The sequence below is a fragment of the Coturnix japonica genome, chromosome 1, assembly GCF_054131305.1.
Source record: "Coturnix japonica strain WE chromosome 1, WE-NBRP24, whole genome shotgun sequence".
NCBI classification, from domain to species: domain Eukaryota; kingdom Metazoa; phylum Chordata; class Aves; order Galliformes; family Phasianidae; genus Coturnix; species Coturnix japonica.
The window spans coordinates 71,479,220-71,487,255 of record NC_140663.1 but is presented as its reverse complement, the minus strand read 5'-3'; positions in this window follow the sequence as shown (position 1 = coordinate 71,487,255).

Below are 8,036 nucleotides of genomic sequence, written 5' to 3'. Positions count from 1 at the left end.
CACCAGCTGCAGGTTCACCTGACACAAGGCCAGGCTGGTGAGTGGAAACAGGGCGACTAAGAGGAGCTGGTGGTTACTGGGCAGGACAACAAACAAGAAAAGACGTACAAGAAACTACAGGAAGGAGGCAAGACCTAGAAGGGGATGGTAGGTGTAAGCAAGGGGGCCTCAGACATGAGGGAGGGCACACAGCAGAGCTGAGCACCCCCACTTCCTCTGAGGAACTGGCTTACAGAATTATAGGATGGCTTGGGTTGGATATGACCACATGGATCATCAAGTTCCAACACCCCTACCACAGGAAGGACCTCCAGTCTCCAGGTTTGGTACTAGACTGGACTGCCCAGGGCCCCATCCAACCTAGCCTTGAACACCTCCAGGAACAGAAAATTCACAGCCTCTCTGGGCAGCCTGTTCCAGCAGCTCACCACTCTCTCTGAGAAGAACTTCCCCCTGACATCCAATCTAAACCTTCTCTCCATGAGCTCATGACAAACTGGGAAAAGAAACTGTGGAGAAAGGCACCTGAGACAAGACCTGCGACAGCAGTTGCTTTCTCACAACCCTTGTAACAAACTTTTCAACTCAGCTTTGACCCAGAAGAGAGGCAAACACAACTCTACACTGCCCGCCTGCTCCATCTCCCATTACCCCCTCCTCAGTCACATCTGTTTGTCACGTTCCCATCTCAGCTCTTCTTTTTTCTGCTTTGCTGATGTCTTCTGCCCCCTCCTTTCTCACCACTCTAACAAAAGAAACACCTACCTCTGGACCTTCCATAGTCACTGCAGATTACCTGCTTGTGGCACTACTGTATGCTCTGTGTTTGTCTTCTGCCTGCCTATTAACTGTGCTGGTCACAGTGGCCACCCCATCAATACAAGTGTTAGGCTGCACAATGGGGTCCTGCTGGGCTGGCAGACCTGGCCTGATGTGTTCTATAATTTACCTCTCTTGCTGCTTGAATTCATTGATGGACAAATGGGCTTGGAAAGATCTGTGACATGGTGACATCCATTCTAAGGACGAAAGCTGCTCATTCTTGCCCAAATTTTCATCTGCTTGTGGGACAACATTAAATTTATTCCAAAGCCACTGTTTTGTACTCAGAAGCCAGTGAGTACATTTCTCAGCAAGGCACGCTGTCCTCACTCTTTCAGAGAGCTGCCATCTCTTTGGCAATCGGCTGATTAATTCCCCTGGCAGCGCACACCAGAGAGCATTTCAGCACGTCATTTCTGGCTTTCTTTCCACTGCGTGGAAATAGATTGCATCTTTCCCTGCTTGGTAGCTTCTCTGGTTAGTGTTGTAAGGTTCAAGTAACTGAGTTGTAGCATTATCCTGCACATGCTTGCAGGGACAAGGAATAGAAACCACACATCTGGGATGTACTTTGGAACCTTAAGCACACACAATAGCAATGTGCTTCATTTTTTACTGAAGGAAGCAGGTTGCTCTAGAGCTGGGGACACCAGGGTCCCTTGAGCAGGAACTTGGTAACTCAGGGCTCTCCTGGAATTCATCAACCTTAGCCACAGACAGATTTTGTTTGGCCACTATGGTAAAGGCAATTATTTACCAAACTTCCTGGCCAGTATGTCATGAATATAAGTCCCATAATTTGGAGGGAGGAAAAGGAATTGCTGGACACGTCAAGAATGGCAGAAAGGCTGTGCCTGAGTACCTTCAGCACAAGAGAACAACCACAATCACATCAGCAGTGCCTAAGGGGGATCTCAGTGGCATGGCCACAGCCAAAGCATACCAGACATGCACAGGCAAAACCTGTTCCAGCGTGGTGATAGCTTCTCTGTGGCAATAACCTCAACAGGCTTAAATCAAAAATATTTTTATTAGATCGCCTCAAAAAGTTTCAAGTATTTTGAATATGATCCCATAGGAAGCTTTTCAAGCATGACAGATCCCTGTAACCTAGGCTGCATTAGCAAAAGTATATCCAGCAGATGAAGGGAAACTATAATTCCTATCCATGTGAGATGTGTGAGGCCGCATCTGGAAGGTGTGTGCTGAGGTTGCAAGATGCATGTTAACAAACCGCATCACATCCTGTTAAAGGGCTCCACAATGGAGGGCTGAAGCATACAGTGCACAAAGGTAAGGCTGAGGGAGCTGAGAGGAGGCCAAAGGGGCGTCCAATTGCTGCCTGGCCCTACTTAAGGGAAAGCTGCAGAGAAGATGGAGCCAGACTCAGGAGGCAGCACGGTGAAAGGACAAGAAATGAAGAATGCAAGTTGCAACAGGGGAAATTCTGAACAGAAAACCTCTCCCCCTTGAGAGTGCTAAAGCAGTGGAACAAGTGCCTACAAAGAATGCAAAATCTCCACTCTTGGAGATGTTCAAAATATGGGGAGAAAAGCCCTGAGCAGCCCAATTTGGCTTGACAGTTGTCCCACTGTGAGCAGGGGACTGGATTATACGCTTCTGGAAACTCCTTCCTGCTTGAATTTTTGTGATTTGATCTGTGCTGCTGATTTGCCGTGAGCAAATGTTCAGTGTCTTCATAATGCTACAAGCCAGAAGGGTCATATGCTTGTTTGACCCTGTGGAAATGCATCTGTGTTGACAGCAGCACTGGTATCAGCAAAGCCCTGGTGCACAAACACCTCTTCTCCAGCTACCCTTCGTAGCTCTACTCAACCCATCTTCCTTCTCTTCCAAGTACAGGCACATCTCCTAGCAGCAGGACCTGTTCAGTTTGGGGATGACACCCTGAACTGTGACATCCATATTCTTCTGAACAGCAGCAGTCACAGAATGTCATTCAAAACAATATTGCATTAAAGCATAGTTGTGGGTGCTTGGCTGATGCCCTCCTCACACCAGGAGGAAGGTGGGAGGAGAGACAGTGGAGAACAGTAAGTTGTATCAGGGCAGAAGCAAAACTCAGAAGAATCAAGACCAGAGCTCACCTGCTCACCTCTGTATTTGTGATTTTACAGAACTGGCAAGGAAACTGCAGTTTGGGGAGCAAAGATTTGCAGCAGATCCATCAAGTTCAAGGTAAGTATGCCAGGACTGGAAAAGGGGAGCTATATCTGAGGAAGAGAGAAAACAAAGTACTCAGGGCCTCTGCAAACCCATTAGCTTAGTCCTAATAGAGTGTAAGGTTAAGAACAAATTACAGAAGGAAAACAAAATTAATGCTACAGCAGTAAGTGGAAAATGGAATCAAATACAGGATGGCTTTATCAACAAAAGCAATATGTGCCCTTAACCTGATCTTTTTCTTTATACCTCCTTTCTTTTAGCTGGATGAAAAAAAGGAACTTGGTAGAACCAATCTAGCTGGATTTCAGTACGGCATTTGCTACAGTACAGGAAGGTGGACATGAGCTGAAATGACAGGAGTGGTTAGGAGCATTTTAGGCTGGTAAAACATCGGGGAAAAGGAGGTGATGTGTTGAGTCAAAAGGGAACTGCCACCATGGAGCAATGTTACTGGCCTTGGGAATAATTCTGTTTGCAGTAATGGCTCTAGCTCAGCAAAAAAAAAAGCAGCATGAAAAGGAAGTTTGCTGATTAAATGCATTTAGAGGAATTACTCACAGACAGTGAGGCCCTATTCTTTGCTCCTACTAACAAGAATTTTTCTTGTGTAGGGAAATTCAGTGGCTAGAAATGACAGAAGACTGATCTGTGTGCATTCATCACTCATGAGGTGATTATGAAGCACAGATGTGACGTAGCCACAAAGACAACAGCCTTAAAAAGATCGTTACGTGAATCTTATTGAGGATGGTGTTTACAATTTGTCAGAAGCAGGCTCAGAGCTGACAGTGGTGCAGAGGAGCTGCAGTAATAGAGTCTGCCTCTGTGCCTCTCCTGTCCGCCCAGTGAGGGGATGCAGGGAGGTTGGCTTCTTTAGCTGTGCAGAGGACTACTCCTACCCCAGAGTTTTTCTTTCAAGGGTAAGAGATCAGTCCCCAGCCTGATATTCTTAATGCAGAATTGGTGTCTATTCCACATGACATCCTCTCCCAGAAGCCATCTGAGGAAGGAAGTTTAAACCCCCAGGATCTTAAAAAAGGTTCAGTTCTCTGGAGAGGTACAGAAAAGCCCCTCTGAACTCAGTGTGTGACGTGCCTGTACGGACAGAAGACACTACAGTTTCATCTTTGGGTTTTCAGCATCAGGAAAGTGGCTGATGGTTTACACCTGGACAAGGTTAGTGTTGGACTAACACGTGGCTTGTGAGGAGGCAGTGAGCAGAGCTTGCTACAGCTTGTTTCTGTCAGTGGTTTCTGAGGTCTGCTTAATTTAATTGAAGGAAATGAAACTGGGGTGAGACCTCAAGCAATGATCTAATTCATCATCATGACCCAGGGACAAGATTAAGTAAGCACGGCTCATCCCTGACAGATATTTGTTGAACCTGTTCTCAACAGCCTCCAGTGACAAGACTCCCTTGGCCAATCTAGTCCAGCACTTTACAGCCTGAGAGTTAAAAAGCTTTTCCATCCAGGCAGCTCGAGCCTTCACCAATGAAAATGAATCTGCTGATTTCAGAGGCCCCATTAGAAATGCATTTTCACTCCAATGGTACAGTGTTCTTGAACCAGCTATAAACACTTTTTTGACAATTTCATTCATCTTTTAGCAGTTCCAAATATATGTATTTCCCTATTTTGTTTATGAGATTCATGCCTTCCTCTGTATCAGAAGTCTCAAAATCAAAACCTATCACATCTACTATGTCCCCCCAGTACACCAGGCCTGTTACCCTGTCAGAGAGTAAAGTTAGATGGGCTTGATGTGATCTTCCTGATGAATTGACATCATAGAGTTCTTTTCAGGTTTGAAATATACCCTGGGTAGGAAGCTAATTCATACACTCTGTTGCTGCCTGGAAGGCATGAGAGAGAGTATTAAGAGAAAGGCATCTGGGGTTGTGGCAGTCTGAAGGGAAGGGAGGGAAAAGAATAAAATGCAGAAGTGAAAAAGTGAAACACAATAGTTGCAGCATTTGAGGCTCTTGTATTCCCACAAATAGTGAGCAAGTGAAATGCAGAAGCGAACAAGCAGTCTGCTATTAAGATTCCAGAGCTGCCAGTAACCCCTCAAGTAAGCACCAAAAGCTCAGAGGGATGGTCTGTAAATACTTTTACAGGCTGTAGTATCAGTGAAGCATCACATCTATGCCAGGAGTGCCTCTGAAATTCATTGCAGATTCTGACACAGCAAGAGGCTTTCAGACCAACACATTTGGGCTGCATCACTCTGAGCGGCTATTTATGTTTCAGATGCTGTCTCAACTCTTCTGAAGGTTTCCTAATGTCTGGAGCGCATCCCTTGGGCAGGGCTCCCAAGTGTCAGGTAAGCACTATGTTTGAGGAAGTAGTTTTTCACATGTATTCACAACATCATGTGGGAAAACTCATCAGCTGCCTTGCTTCTTCTCATTGTACCACAGACAGGTTATCTTCCAGGATTATTTCCTCCTCATTGTGGTGTATTTCCCAAAAAGCTAAGCTCAGAAGCAGTAGTGTTACCTAGTCACAGCACATCTTGCAAGCTTTCCATCCTTTCTCAATCCACATCACATACCTGGATGCTTATTTGTCCTTAGCAGCCAAAGTGTGTAGTCACACGGTAGGAGGTTACAGGTCCCTACAGGAAGCAGGACCTGACAGATTTAGAGAATCCAAGAGTTACAGCTCCCTGCCCAGAGGAGTGAGGGCTGCAGGGACACAACAGTGGGTCCTCAGGCCAGTCTGGGTGAGTCGGGCCCTGTAGCAGGCAGGTGCCTTCCAGGCCAGGTGCCTCCTGCCTAGCAGGCTGAGCAACTTCTCCCAGGTGGGCTGCAATTACTATCTCCACACCTTCAGGGCAGCTGTTCCTAGAAACTCTTTTGCATCATGGCTTGGGCTCATTTTAGCAAGGTTTCTCATGTTTTCCAGGGACTCCTTCAGCTGTGTGGTCACCTGGGGCTGTTTTCCAGTCTTACTGGCAGAGTGAGCATCTGTCACAGGAGCCCTTGGCTCTGTCTGGGGAGCAGCTGCCACCTAAGAAATTGCTCTGCGCTCAATTCCCTCACTCCTTCTGGACCGGAGCCTTCCAGGCCTGTCAGATGAAAGCTCCAGCTTTCCCAGACTGGTTCCCAACAGCTGCAGGTAATTGCATGCATGCATGCATGCGGATGCAAAGGAACTGTTCTAAGAAAAAGAGAGGTCCTGCAGAAAGTCAGCATGGCTAAATAATAATAATAATTAATAATAACAAAAAAATATATATCCTAGAGAAACTAGGCAATAGATTTAAGAAATACTGCTTGACTACTAGAAATCAGGAGTCCAGCACAAAGCCTGGCAGGACAGGCCACAGAGCCCTGTCAAAGCAGGACCTGATAGGTAGCTGCTCTTCAAGCTGAGCCTCCTCTCCTGCAGCACACTGCTTAACATGTGCATACCCAACAGCAATTACTGCAATAAGCTTATTTAAACAATTGGGTTTTCTAAAGCACTAATGGCTTAACGGGTGAGAGGAAGATGAACTGAAAATGGCAGCAGCAACTGGGGCGTCCTGCACCTCTGTGACTTGCTGTAATACTGGCCTGAGAGTGGAGAGTGCCTGGCGATATCTTTGCCCTAGGACATCCTAATCACCTGCCATCTCCCCCTGTCTTTGGAAGCCCTTGGCTGTGTGCCTGGGTGTCTCATGGCCCCTGGCATATCCCCAGGGGTCTGGCACCCCCCAGCCTGTGCACCTTCACCGTGGCAGAGGGCTTTGTACCTAAAAAGTGAATGCAACTGGAGGGCTGGCAGCTCAGAGGAGCAGCATGAAGGTAGCCTGGGCATGCATCTTAACTCTGAATGTCCTGTTTTTCCACCAGTTTGCGTTCTGATGAACTCAATGTTCTGGGAAGGAATGAGCTATCACCAAGCAACATTAACTCTGTGTTAACAAAGGGCTTTGTCATTGAATTTAAGCTTAAGGACAGTGCTGGCACAAGAATGAATTATTACAGGTTGGGCCATGAGTACACTGAGGCTAGGAATTAGAAGCTTCACACCTGATGGTGCAAGGAGCTGGCACAGCCTCTGCAACAGCAGTGCTGGGGCCAGGAGTCTGAGCTTGCTTGGAGACTGGGAGTCCCTGAGCAGGAGTAGATGATGGGGCTGCCTGCCACAGGCCAGGAGATCTCTGCCAGCCTCCTCTTCTTATGGGATTGCAGGACATTTTCATAATGTCTTTGCTCTTCATGCAGCACAAGCCAAGTTGGACGCCTGGGGCTTGCCTGGAGCTGGTGCCAGCTGCTGGGGGTGGTAGGGATGGTGCCCAGTGGAGGCTACAGAGAGAGCTGTACTGCTGTAGTTACCCAGGGAGTGCAGGATACACATCCCAGAGATGGCATGACTGCCTATAGCACATGGAGAGCTGGGGTGGAAATAAGAGCAAATAGTAAGTGACAGATAGGCCCAGGGCCAGTTGCCTTGGGTGACAGCTGGGTGTCTTGCAGATCCAATGGGATTTCTGATGAGCACAAGAAGGCTCGTCCACACTGCAATGCTTTTGAGGCCATCTCCTCCACTGTCTTCAGTTTATTAATGGAGACTTTGTACACAGGCTGAGTTAAGGCCCACACTTCACCCATTTTCCAGGCAGGGCAATATGGACAGTGATGAGACAAACACGGCACCAGAGATGAGAGCAGGGGATGCCCCAGGAGCAGCTGCCAGGGAGAAAGATGAGACCAGATCTTTTGGGACTGGATGTGCCGCTGGGCCTTGCATCAAGCAGCAGCATCTGCCTTGGAGCATCCTTGCGTTGCTGCCAGCCCCGGACATCAGCAGTCCTGGACATGGCATGCAGCTCCTAGCCACCCATCTGTGGCTAATTGCCCACAGCAGAAAGCCTTGCATGAAGTATTTCACTGTAGGTCACAGGGGGTTATGTACAAGCCCAGGGTAAAATGGGAGTTAGAGCAAAATCTGTGATTGACTGTGTTTTCTGCTTTTTGGTAGAAGATTAAGGCACTGCTGGAGTGATGTCTGCATCTTCCTCAGTGATGAAAGTTA